This window comes from Herpailurus yagouaroundi, unplaced genomic scaffold (genome assembly GCF_014898765.1).
Source record: "Herpailurus yagouaroundi ecotype Mexico unplaced genomic scaffold, PumYag 100, whole genome shotgun sequence".
Lineage (NCBI taxonomy): Eukaryota > Metazoa > Chordata > Mammalia > Carnivora > Felidae > Herpailurus > Herpailurus yagouaroundi.
In genome coordinates this window covers 15,713,879-15,727,279 of record NW_024412391.1, presented here as the reverse complement: position 1 = coordinate 15,727,279, position 13,401 = coordinate 15,713,879, and the positions used below count along the sequence as shown (strand labels likewise).

The 13,401-nt window shown below is 43.1% G+C and overlaps 1 protein-coding gene across 1 annotated transcript in view; it reads right to left on the bottom strand.

The window, feature by feature from the left end:
* LOC121028322 (uncharacterized) overlaps positions 1 to 12,583 on the bottom strand; it is a 100,530-nt gene extending 87,947 nt beyond the window's left edge. The window contains exon 1 of the transcript XR_005789176.1: positions 7,359 to 12,583. The gene's annotated coding sequence lies outside the window, so the exon portion shown is untranslated. The remainder of the gene's footprint in view (positions 1 to 7,358) is intronic.
* Between the last annotated feature and the right edge of the window lie 818 nt (positions 12,584 to 13,401).

The following is a 13,401-nucleotide window of genomic DNA, read 5'->3' as shown; positions in this document are numbered from 1 at the left end:
CACCGTGACAGGTGCACCATCGTCTTTCAGAAAAGTATGAAAGCATTATATACCAAAGCTTTCTTTTTCCTCCAATCTACCCACCTTTGCCATCAGGTTAATAGAGTAAGCTGTGCACGCGGAGCCTAGACAGACAGTAAAATAAATAAAAATCGACACTATCCTCGGTAGCAAGGTTAGCATTCCCAGCTACCAGGTTCACGAGTAAGAAACTGACACAGCACTGTTTAAGTGCTGAGCAAACACAATGTGCTTCTCCACACTGAAAGCAGAAGAAAAGTACTGTTCCTCTTCCTATACCATCTGAATTAAAACGGCCCATGCAAATGAATCCCAGAACCAAAGGGAAATCATGTTTGGATCTTCATCTGACCCCCACACCTCGGCCACATAATTTGAAACTTTCCTCATAAAAATGCCTTGTGGCCAAACAGGATTATCTTTCAAACTTAAAAAAGTTATAAAAAAATTAATGCATAATAATGTACTGTATGTGGAGAATTCAATTATTCAAGTAATTCAGGATTCTTTCAAAATGCAATGAAATACTCCGATAACAAAGTTAAAATCTGAGGCCTAAGTATATTGTGACAACGCTTTCTCATACTCTGTTTATATATACATACTCCAAAAAGTCTATTAAAAGTAAGACAACGGGGTCAACTGGGTGACTCAGTGGGTTAAGTGACGGACTCTTGATTTTGGCTCAGGTCAAGATCTCACAGGTCATGAGATCGAACCCTGAGTTGTCAGTGCAGAGGCTGCTTGGGATTCTCTCTCTCCCTCTCTCGGCCCCTCTGCCTCCCAAAATAAATAAACTTAAAAAGAAAAAAGTAGCACAATGGTGGGGGTACCTGACTGGCTCAGTGGCAAGAGCATATGACTCTTGATCTGGGGGTTGTGAATTCAGGCCCACATTGGGTTTAGAAGATTACTTACCAATCAATCAACCAAAGAAAAAAAGTAAGGCAATGTAACACTTTTAAAAAATACATATAAGGTAGAGTTCTGTCAAAATAAAATTTCTAATTGAATAGTAACTGTGTGGATGCCTGTGTCAAAGTCATAGCAGAAGCCAGAAATAGGATTTTAGTATTTATCACTATAATAATTTTAGGTTATTTTTAGGTATATTCAAAGGTACTTCTTTTCTAGGTCAGATTAGATTTCTAACAGGTATTCATTGCATCTAAAACCAATACTTTTCACATGGGTTAGGGTACATTTTCTATAGTTTAAAAAAAAAAAAAAAAGGATGATTCAAGTATGTACCAATCTAGTTGAGCAGTTTCTAAAAAAGATATAGCCTTTGGGTAGAATATCACACTTTTTACTAGTGGTATTACATAGTGGGACTTTTCTTGGTGGTGATGCTCATTTTGCTGCCCAATTACTCTGTCTCATTACTTTGGACCAAGCGCATTCATTTTAAGACGGCCATCCAGATGCTTCTATACCAGTAAAAAGTAATATGGATAAGAGCCTTCCAAACAGGAGCATTTTGTTTATTGAGGGGATCTGCTGGATGCCTCCCCCTAGATTACAGGAACTAGGGGTGTTGTTTTCTAGGCTGAATAGGGGTACACCAGCTGAGAGAGACACAGAACTTCCCAGGGAGCAACCACTGTTAGAAAAGGAAGTGGTTCCAGGTTTACAAGTTATCCCACACCAGCGTCATGGTCACTGAGGCAAAGATTGGGCTTTTCTCTTCCTTTCCTGTCTGTGCACATGTCAGGCCACCCTCAATGTAGCAGAGTGGAAAAAACAGCACTGGGTATATGAGTAGGCTCTGCTTTCCAGGACATTCTGCTAAGACCCATACTTTCCAAATAGTATGTTAAAGAGCAAAAAACAAAAGACAAAAGGAGGCTGAGTTAAATAGCCAGTTTTGAAAATTATTCAAGTGAAAGAAATCCTTTGACCAGGTATACATCTGTCAAATCACTGTTGTACGCTTTGTTTTACCATATTATTTGTCAACTATACCTCAATAAAGATGAAAAAAAAAAATCCCATTGAAGTTTCTGGTTGAATAAGTCCTATCTATGTGTCAGGATCAGTTTCACCTCTTACTAGCTCCGTGGCCTTGTGCAAGCCCCAGGAGCTCTGGGAAACTCACTTTCCTTACCTGCAAATTGAAAACGTTAAGGTAAACGTCCTCTAACCTACCTTTCAATTCCAAATTCACAAGCTTAATTTATTTTGCAACTTATTTTCCCCTTCAAGTATCTTTGATCTTAATCCTACATTAATTTCATCTTAAAAGAAAAGAAAAAAAAAGATGGGAAGAGGAGGGGAGGGGGGCCAAGAGAGCTCCTCAAGCAGATTGTCTCGTTAAACTCCTGCTTTGCCCTAGACTTTCATAGGTTTAGGATTAGGTAAATGAATATGAAATGTAATAAACTCCCAATGCATTAATTCTAACACCTGGCAATATCTGCGACATATTTTAAGTTACAGGGATATTCCTCTCTTCCACAGATACATATGAGCCACTTCTTTTTTTTAAATTTTTTTATACATTTATTTATTTTATTTTTGAGAGGGAGACAGAGACAGAGCACAAGTTGGGGAGGGGCAGAGAGAGAGGGAGACACAGAATCCGAAGCGGGCTCCAGGCTCTGAGCTGTCAGCACAGAGCCCCACGCGGGGCTCGAACTCACAAACCATGAGATCATGACCTGAGCCGAAGTCGGACGCTCAACCGACTGAGCCACCCAGGCGCCCCATACAAGCCACTTCTGAACCCACTGGCAGTTCCTCTGCACTCCAGAAAACAAAGAACCCCAAAGCAAAAACTAAACAAGAAAGTAAGTTATTGCGAAAAGGGAATTTTTGATTACTCATGCTATGAAGGCGGGAAACTGAAAATTAGTTATAGATACATATTTATTTGCCTCTTCAATCAGAGGTCCTGGATTTATTTTCTTCCCATTATTGATGTAGACATACCCAAAATACTGAAATCCTTTGGAATCTGTCTACCTTAAAAAGACCATTTCCTACTAAAATAGCAAGATATACTAAGTACATCTGAAAACACGAGGATATTCTGACTACACACTTTTTAAAAGAGGCTACTTTTAACTTTTTAGAAAATATTACCACTACTCTATCCCTGAGAACTAACCAGTAGACTGTAAAAAGCAATGCTCCAAACTTAAAAAACTGAGTTACTTTTTTTTTTTTTTTAAACGTTTATTCATTTTTGAGAGACAGAGAGAGACAGGGCATGAGAGGGGAAGGGGCAGAGAGAGAGACACACACACAGAATCTGAAACAGGCTCCAGGCTCTGAGCTGTCAGCACAGAGCCTGATGCGGGGCTCGAACTCACGGACCATGAGATCACAACCTGAGCTGAAGTCAGATGCTTAACCGACTGAGCCACGCAGGCGCCCCTCTGAGTTACTTTTTAATTCTGTTATTAAACCCCACTTTCTTTCAGTAACTGGTACTTTCCCTTCTGGCTATCACAGCTAATGAACAATGTAAAACAAAGTTTTTTTTTAAAGCTTATATACAGCTGCAACATTATTCAGAGCCAACCAGCAGATGGTTCTGATGAGACTGGCTAGTGCTGATTCCCAACAGGGGCTAGGTAACAGAGTTCTTCCACACGCTAGTCTAACTAAGCCTTCTTATAACACGCACATTCTGTAAAACCGGGATGGAACAGTATCTTCCCTCACGCTCTTCACGCAAGGCTTAGAATGTGGGAAAATAATAAATGCCATTAACATTATTGTTTCCTTTGCCATACACACCATCACGAAAAATATAGGCTGGATCAAAACAAATCCATCCCTGCCTAGCAGAAACACAACTAGAAGAATTTACGGAGGGTGCCACTGAGTACCTTCGTACACTGCAACAGCGGCTGCTACCCACTGAGCGCTGACCGGGAACCAAGCATTTCACTCCTCTTATTTCATGGCAATACCATAAGCCAGCTTAAGCACTGAAGTTCAAAACTCACAACCCATAACACACTTTGTTTCTGATCTTGTTGTTTGCTGTCTTCTGTTTCTTTCCTTCATGCTTTTAGAAGAAGTGCTTGGCTACCTGATGTGACTTCTCCCACTTCTCATGACAATCCAGGTGCCTTGATTAAGGGAAAAATAGTTTCTATTTTCTTCTCAGGTTCCCCTCTCCGAACAGGCATAAAGGAAGATGGCCAGAAAAATTAGGCAAGTATGAAATACTTTAAAAAATGCGTGTCGTTCTTCTTGTGTGGGGTTGTTAAATTCAAACACAGTATTTGATGTTCCCAAATACTGTTTAGATTTCTGCCGTAATTTGTCCTCTTGAACGATTAATAACATCCTTTTCTGCCATTCCCTGAAGCCGGTATGATCTTGTTCGATGACACTTAGTTTATCTTTTGAAATGGACGGGAGAAGAGACAACTGCTGTGAGCTAGAGCCATGGCAGGCCACGGTTTTAGCTCTCTCTCCTGTACGCTCTCAAAGCCCTTGATTAAAGGGACTGACACAGAAATTTTGGTGTTTTTTCACTGGCTTCCAGGCATGGATTGTGTACCGGGAGTAAACAAGGACAGAAAACTGGAGCATGCTGCCTCATTTATTGCCTACAAAACCTTAGAAATATTCCTCAAAGACAGGTGAATACTACTTTTGTTTAAAAGAACCACTATGCACATTATAATCTTTAAAAGCTGTTGTGTGCACTGAGTAATCTTAGGTGTATATAATTATGATTCCTAGAGAAATAAACTCGCCTCTGAAATGAACAAAAATTTTGCTACAACAAGCACTGCACAGAAGCCATTACAATATTCCAATTACAGCTTCAAAATAAATAAGCAATAGATTTTAGATTCCTGCTTTCCAGCACTAGTCTTATAACCAGAACCAAATGTACCACTCGTATACAACCAAGCTGCAAACCTAAACCGTGTAAAACTTAAGTTCTTAACTATCTTGGAAAAGTGAATTATCATTTCCAGAAGTTTTAAATGGATCTTGGCTTACTGGGTGTTTTACTAAACTATCATTTTGTGGTCCCACTAAGAGCACATGAAGGGAAGGAATCTAGTTTGGCCATGAAATCCTTTTCCCCATTAGGTATCAGCTTCTTGACAGGGTGGTATGATACCAGTACTTTTCAGTTCATTACATGTTGAGCTGGAAATGCTAAAAAAAAAAACGCTTGAAGGGATTAGGTGAATGACTTCAATGCATTCCAATAGACAAGCTTACCTGCGCACTATGAAACTTTAAGGTCCTAAAAATGAGAATACACTAAACTTCAGGATAGAAAAACAATGCAACACTACATTTGAGCCAGCAGATGTCTCCCTGTAACCCATGACACCAACCCAAAAGATAACAGGGTAGAGAAGACTCCCGCATTACTAGACTTCTGTGATCCCTGGACCGTGCAAGGGCATGAACTGTGAGATCAGATCGTCAGAAAAGTAAGGTTTCTGAAAAACTGCATATGGGGATATAAGCAAATACAGGAATTAATGAAAAATAAGTGGTACTTTTTGAAAATTACATTTAATATGCGAGACCTAATAGTACATAGGAATCTGTTTCATTCAAAATGGTAAAATGAGGGGTGCCTGGCTGGCTCTGTCAGTGGAGTGTGCGACTCTTGATCTCGGGGTTGTTGAATTCAAGCTCCATGTAGAGATTACTTAAAAATAAGATTTTTTAAAAAGTGGTAAAATGATTCTTGGCTATCGGTCAGGAGAGGAAAGTCAAAGTTCAAACAGAAAGAAAGCTGAGAAGTGAGGAGTATGTGGAATAGAAACAGAAGCTTAGTTACAAAAGGAAAGAGAAGGTTTGCACATAAGGAATGAAAATAAGGCAAGTCTGAAGGAGTGGGTAGGGGTAAAAGAGACCTGTGCACATTACTACAGAATATGACCAGGAAGAAAGCCATGTGCCCCTGCCACCACCTAAAAATACTGCAAGCCTGTCAGAGTACAACTGACCAGCAGTTGTAGGTTATGCAAAGCATTAAAGAGAAAAGACGTGAGAAAAAAAGAGGGAAAAAAAGGGATCAAATACAACAGACTAGGACATTCTATCACAATTCACAAACAGCGAAGGTATGACTTTGGGAAACCGTACAGCCACGTGCACGAAGGTGTGCATTGGCTCCTGGTGCAGCACGTGGTCCCTTCCTGGGGGCTTCCAACATAAAGGTCTGAAAGCCGCGGACATACCGAGTGCCCCACCAGCGCCCAGCTCTCACAAGTAAACAATGTCATCGGGAACATCTCCAAACAGAAGAGTTAATTTCCAAAGGTAATATCCAAAAATCGCAGAAGGGAGACATGACAAAACATAAAACAACAGAATATTTAGAGTAAACTACAAGGCGTCGGGGTGGCTCAGTCGGTTAAGCATCCGACTTGGGCTCAGGTCATGATCTCACAGTTCGTGAGTTTGGAGCCCCGCATCGGGCTCTGTGCTGACAGCTCGGGGACTGGAGCCTGTTTCGGATTCTGTGTCTCCCTCTCTCTCTGCCCCTCCCCCATTCACGTTCTGTCTCTCTCTCTCTCAAAAATAAATAAGCATTAAAAATTAAAAAAAAAAAAAAGAATAAACTACAGAAATTGTAAAACAGAAGCTGGGGCAGGGGGAGAGGAGGTGCAATATGAATGCCATCTAGAGAAATGTCTAGCTCTACCTAATCAGACTGTGGGCCCCACTCCCAGCGCTTCCTCCCAGTCCTGAACGGAGCTGACCTATTGAGGAGCCAGAGGAACAGAGGAGCTGAAATGAGAGGGAAGGTGGGATTCTAGGGCACCAGGACACCCAGATCTCCCCACAGCGAGGCAAGGAGGCAGGGACTGTGCAGATCCAGAGAAGTAGGCACAGGGGCCAAGGAAGGGGACAGTTCAAATTTCGTGATCTCATTCCCCAAACGGTAAGGAACTACTTCAAGAATTTTTTAGAAGTTTGTTTTGTTTCAAAAGTGAAATGGACCCGACACTTAATAGGTCCATCATGAATGAATGCTCAAATTCAAAAATGGATGAGTGTGCAAACACTTTGGGTGTTCAAAGATTAAGAAGACCGTAAGTTTCTCAGGCCAGCATGACAGGTCACACAGAGACCATGTCAGAATTTACCAATGGTTAAAAAAAAGAATTTACCAACGATGTTCTCAGTTGCTTTAGGAGCAAAGGCTTGCTTTTGTGGGGTACTTTCTTGGTTGCACAACTGGTTTGTTTTGGGCTCAGTTACATTTGAAAGAATTTCATAAGAGCAAATACTTACATACAGTATTTACTATGCACTGGGTACTCTACCAAGGACTTCACAAATACTAATTCATTGAGCTAATGTATACACACACCCTGCTATTTTCAGTTATCTACCTGTTCAGTGGCTCACTTTGCTCCATCTAGAAGTACCTCTGTTTCTTCCATTTTTGTCCTGCAAAAGATGAGGAAAATACAGTCAGCCATAAATGTGCACACGTGTTTTATACCATTCTTTGACATCTTCTGAACTCAGGAGCTCCAAAAGGGCTTCATTAAACCTTAGACAATTATTTCAGCTGCCCAACTTCCCAGAGTTCCTAGGTAGAGCCATTCAGACAAGTATCACCGGATGCCTCGATAACAGATGATTTGAAAAACAAAAACTTTAAGTTTCATAGGAAATCAACGTGCCATAATAAAAAGTTAGGTGCACAGAGAAACAATTTAGAACAAGGTTCTCCTTGACTCTGAATCTTTCTACATTTAATATGCCTTTTAAACAATCAAATTCTATAGTTCTTTTTTTATAGGTGGGCAGCACCTTCCCACACTGGGTGGAATAATTGCTATTCTAAAGACAGAAACAATTCGTGGATATGACTATCTTGGGCTTACTTAAATTTTTTAAAAAGGACAATGGAAAAGCATTGATCAAAACAGACGATACTGCCAGGGAAAGGTAGCTGTTCAGAGAGTCTCCACAGGGTGACGTTCACCTCGGAGAATTCAGGACTGACAGGCAATTCAGGACTGTCTTTCAAATTTCTTGGCTCCAAAAGTCTATCTCAGTGAGGTTCCAGAAATGATTACGTTTATCAGTACTGATTCATGCTAAGAAAGCTCAGAAGAGACTGATACATAAAGCTATACTGCCTTTATATTCATTTACAATGAAAAGCATAATTGCCAGACAATCTGGACACCTACTCCGTCCAGCTTGACCAACGTATTCACATTTCTTTAGTCAACAAGTATTTCCTGAAATCCCAGGTATAGGCACCTTACAGGCAGGTTAAGATCAAGCCAAACGAACAGAAGATTGTTCAGTGAGCAAATGAGAGCAATCACAATCTCGATGCCGCTGGCCTCCAACATTCTCCCTCCAGACAAGTGTTCCTAGCTCCTGTGCCACCACCATCCTCGCCCTATCATCCTTCTCCTGGAGAAACGCAGGATACTTGCAGGTATTTGCCCAGCTTCCACTCTCTCCCTTTTCCAGGCCACGATCCACCCTGTGTACAGAGTATACCTTCAAAGACAGAAAATAGGTCATGGCTCAGCCTTACTTAAACCCCTTTAGGGCTGTACACTGAGCTCATGATAAAGACCCGAAAGTGCACCCCAAAGCCTCGCCTGTCCCTGGCTGACCTGCCCGGCCTCCTCCGGCACCACCGTCCCCGTCATCCTCAGCCACTTCAGCCATGCTGGTCTCCTTTCGATCTCTCCAATACATAAAAACCCTCAACACCTCGGAGATTTTGCACACCTCATCTCCTCTGCCTGGAAATTAAGGCACAATATTCTGCCCCTCCCCCCCCCCCCTTGCCAAAGCACACACATGCCTAGTAACCTGCGAGTCTGGGCTCGAATGTGACCTGACCCCAAGACTGGGACAAATGCCCCTATTTTAAGCTCCCATAGCACCGTGATTTTCTCCTTCATAGCATTTATCACAGTTTATAATTACACAGTGACGTGATTTTGTTTATTCCTCTCATTAGAGTATGAGAAGCTCCACGCGGGTGGATCCTGTGCTCATTTCATTAGCACAGTCCACAAGCATGGACATTCAAGAGATACTTTATCGAAGGAAGGATGGCTTTGGGCCGTTAGAAGCTGTTGCATCCATCACCGAAACAGGAACCATTCTGTCAGGTAGACCATACGGCTTCCCCGTTTGGGTTCCGTCCTCCCCAGATGTCCTCCTACCCCTGCGATGATGACAGTCATATGGGCACTGTCTACATTCACTTCTGTAACATCACGGTTTCCTAGACTTCCATGGCCACAATAAATCTTAAGATACTAGAAGAGAAATAGCACGAAGTTCAAGATACGTTTGGGTAGCAACTCTGTGCAGAGGACTTGTGGCAGCGAGTTACTAAGAAACACTGTAAACAAAAAGGAAAACATAAACTGTGGCCAAAGGAAGCCCCTGATGAGACAGCACTGGCAAACAAATGTACATACACACCCGCGTGCACACAAACACCCAAAGCCTAATCCTTGGAGTGAGGGGACACGAGAGACTGAGTGGGATAAGGCACAAGCAAAGGGCCCATGCAAGAAAGTGTGACGACTCCTGACCGAGGCCCTGCTCCTCCCTCCTATTCCCCAGGTGCCGGCACACAGGGGACCTGGATGGTGCTGGGTTATTCTCCCATTTGCCTTACAAATCAACAATTAGCTGCCATTTCCTAACTCACTGTGTAGAATGCTTTCAATGGCTCACAGCTGTGGTTAATATTTTAAAGATGTTCTCCTAACGTTTTAGCCCTCTTACGTGACGTGAATGAGAACAGAACTGGGAGCAAGAAGTCCCACAATGCCCTCGGATCTAAATTCATGTCTAGTCAGGGAGCTGGAAAGGGGCAACTTCACTCATTCAAACCACAAACACAATGCACCTTGAATAAGCCAGGCATCATTTTAAGCGCTGTGAACACAAGACGAACAAGACAAAATCCCTTCTTCTCAACGAAGTAATATTCTAGAAGGAGACAAACAATGAACACATATATTAGTCAAAAAAAGCCTCGCTGAGAAACTGACATATGAACAAAGACCTAAAGAAAGTTTGGGATACAGTTATGTAAATATATGGAGAAAGACAGTTCCGGACAGAGGGATCAGTAAGTGCAAAGGCCCTGAGGCAGAAGTGTGGCCTGTCTAACTGGGATATGCAAGGGAGATGGTAATAGGATATGGGGTCAGAAAGGTAAGCGATGGGCCTCTTAGGATACTATGAGGCCTTTGGGTTTTCTTCTGAGAGCCCTGGAAGCCAACTGTTTTGGGCAGAGGCAAATATGCTCTGGCTGGGCTGAGAACAGACTGAAGAGAGAGCAAGACCAGTTAGTGGGCTACCGAAATAACCCAGGCCAGACAGTACAGCTGCTACAACTAGAGTACAGCCGTGGACGGGCTTCTAACAAGCTGATGGGTCCTTCATGGCACTTGAAGGAAATGCCCTGGGATTAACCCTAACTCCCTTAACTTGACTGATTCTAGTAGTCTTAATCCTTTTATCGATAACAGGGTTTTGGGGTTTTTTTGGTCTTAATTCTTACTTTTATAAAAGAAAACTTAGTGGATTGTTATCTATAGAGAAGTAACATATGATCATCACAGAGAGTGGAAAAAACCAACACACAAAAAAATCTTTGCATCACAGTGTGGAAGAATTACAAACAGATATAGTTTTAAAATCAGACTTAGATCAATATAATCTAACCCTGACGTTTGTCAGGTGTATCAGTTTGAGTTCAAACCAGAAAAAAAAAAAACGCTTGGCACATCACTAAAGAATGTGCAGATTTTCTTTCTTGCAAATTTTCTCCCTGAGAAACCCATGATAATAACGTGATGTGGAAAAAAAAAAAAATTAAGTGCTCTTTTTATTCTCTGCTCTACGGTTAATGTGGGGGGAGGGGGTGGGGGGAGGAGAGCGTGGCTTCACTGTTGTCGCGGAAACCATTCTGCCCCAGGGCAAGGAAGCAACTCTTCACTTGCTATCAGCAAGCCAGGGGCGGTCATCTGTGTCCTAAACAAACCCCTGTCTTTCCCTAAACAGAATGCTGCTGTTTAGTCAAACAGGATCAGTGGGCCTGGTCTCTAGCTGCAAACAAAATTAAACTTTGATTGTCAGCATTCAATACCCATAGTTGATACTGTATGATACTGTACCATAAGACAGGTACATTGCTCATGGTCTGTCAATCGACTACGGTCGCTGCCTCCTAAAGCCGTGTTTTTTTCCAAAACTTCAAGGTCCCCAGGAACCGCAGGTACCCTGCAAAATGCAGGTTCTGACTTGGTACCTCTGGGTTGGGGCTTGAAAGTCGGCATTTCTAGAAGGCTCTCTGGTGAAGCTGATGCTGCTGGTCAGTGGACCACAATCCGAGTACACAGCAGAGTGTTATTGTCCTGTCTCCTTCCCCTCTCCCTTCTATTCCCTTTGAAGTACCAGGGGCAGAGACTGAGACATCGGCATTTAAGACTGTTTCACTCTGTGTCGAAAATAAGAATCTGCCCTCCGTGGTATAGGATAATTAAATCCCAGCAACATCCCAGTCTTTTCTGGGGCCTCCTTGGCTAACAGATTCAATCTGAAATTCCCACTTGACCAAACACATAAGGTTGTCTTTTGCTTCTCCCTTTTCTTCACTCATCCCCTCCCCATGGGGAAGAATGGTCCCCAAAAAGGACCATTGCTATAGGTAAGCTCCCAGCTTCAGCATGAGGTGAGGGTGTGAAAGAACCGAAGTCACTCAACATTTTCCATCTCCTCCTTTTTTTGCAAAGAAGCTAAGCCATAGGTAACTGTGGTATGGCTGGGAAGGCTGGGAAAGCATGCCACGTTTATCAAGAGGGAAAGTGGATGGCCAACTGATTGCTTCAGGCACCAGCACTACTGGCTTCTATCAACAATCAGCCCTAGAGAGCCCTTCATTGGAGCCAACCCCTACCCTGTCAAGCAGATGGGTCCCATGTTACACACATGGCCAAACCTCTCCTTCAGAATATAGCTGGTATTTTCTAACTGCAGATTATTCGTGTGAAAATGTAACCTGAGCTATGGCATACCTCTCTCAGCCCTCAGCCCTGTGCTAATTTTAGTTCATCCTCAATAATTTTTATCACCATTTCACAGGTATGTATTTGTTAGTTTGCTTCTAAAGCAGAAGATAAAAGTGGTGAGATGGGGGGGGGGGAGGGGGGAGGCGGGGAGATCCCAGCCCATGTGTGAGAAAGGCCTGCTTGTTGTTTCTGTGGAGCCCTAAGATGACCAAAAGGAAATCAGGTGGCGGAAAGAGGAGACTGTAAGGACGCAGACGAGAGGCCGGACCCACAATCCCTGACTGCTTCCTTGCTCAGGGATCCTGTAAAACCACAGGGGGAGGAACCCGGCAGAAAGGTGCCAAATGACAAAAGGGTGTAGCGGCAGAAACTGTTCTGGAGATGTAGATCAATGCAGGAGATCATAATCACTTGTTCGCAGACTCTGAAAGAACCAACTAGAATTACTGCTGGCTTATGTTAAAGAAACAAACTATTAACCAAAACCTATTTATATATTTTTTAAGTTTTTTATTCATTTACTTTGAGAGAGAGAGAGCACAAGCAGGGGAGGAGTGGAGAGAGAGAGGGAGACAGAGAATCCCAAGCACGTTCCGCAATGCCAGCACAGAGCATGATGTGGGGCTCAAACTCATGAACTGTGAGATCGTGACCTGAGCCGAAACCAAGAGTCAGACACTCAACCAACTGAGCCACCAAGGCTCCCCAACCAAAACCTATTTAAAAGGATAAATGAAGGTAGCAGACACAGCGTGGGGCAAGACTTAAAGAAGCGAAACATCACCTACACATAAAGCCATGTGGCAAAGAGTGGACAGGTTCATTCTGTGCTGGCTCCTGAGGTTCTAACCCAACGGTAAAATAGAAAAGGGGACAAATTCGGCACAATAGAAGGTAAAACTTTCTAACACAATACACTTCCTCAGTCACAGCACCTTTTTTGTGTTTTGTTCTGTTGTTGTTTGCCAAGTAGTGAGCTCCCATCATCACTGAGCCAGTCTCTTTCTGCCGCCCTGCCCCTCCCAGGTATCACTCGTCACAACGGAGCCAGGCTGCACGCCGGTCCCCAAACACGGTTTCACGACGCTGGGCATCACAAGCGCTGTGCCTAGAATGGCTCTTCGTTCCCAGGCCACTCTTCGGTCTGGAGACTTTAGCTTCTGCATAACCTCTGAGTTCCGTGCGGTCTCTCTTCTGAGAGCAGGTCCAGAGCCCGCCCCTTGTGCAGAGAGCATCACACACCAGCCCGTGCAAACTCACTCTGCTCTACACACTCTCTACAGTGAGGCCTCCGAGGGCAGCATCCTGGCTACTTACCTGTGTCTCTGCAGTGCCAACCACAGTGACCTGGACCCAGTAT